Below are 616 nucleotides of genomic sequence, written 5' to 3' on the forward strand. Positions count from 1 at the left end.
ACTGCTAACCAAAACAACTCTTTTCACGCTAGCGGCGTGAAAATCACGCTCGCATCTTGTGAACTCTGAATCCATCTTAACTCGAGAACAATTTAAACTAGCAATCTCGAAAATTTTCAGGGTCGTTTTGTGCAACTATAAGACGACAGATCGAGTTCGAAGATGAGTACTCCAGTTAGATGATGTGGTCATGTTAGATGTTGGATAGACATGGTCGACGATATTTTTCCAAATAATGAGAATTAGATAGGTGAGTCGAGTGAGATCTCAAGAAAATGTAACACAGGGAAAAATCAGATGAGAAAAGGCACTTCCAATTAGGGTGTGGTGAGTTTCAAAACCCTCATCGTCGAAGTGAGGTCGGCCCTACGGCAACAAGAGTACGCGCCGCCGATCGAAGGTTCATCGAGGCGGAAAGAAAGTGCAAAACAAACACACACAGAGGATGGCGGTGCAGAGAAGTTTCGTTCGAGCATAGGCTCAAACTGTCAGGTTATTGATGCCTGACCGCGTTATGGCCGCCCCTGCTCGCACTACTCGATACGGCAACGAGAGGGAGAGAGAGAGGGAGAGAGAGGGGGAGAGAGAGAGAGAGAGAGAGAGAGAGAGAGAGAGA

The sequence above is a fragment of the Frankliniella occidentalis genome, unplaced genomic scaffold (assembly GCF_000697945.3).
Source record: "Frankliniella occidentalis isolate FOCC.00 unplaced genomic scaffold, Focc_3.1 Scaffold16, whole genome shotgun sequence".
Classification (NCBI taxonomy): domain Eukaryota; kingdom Metazoa; phylum Arthropoda; class Insecta; order Thysanoptera; family Thripidae; genus Frankliniella; species Frankliniella occidentalis.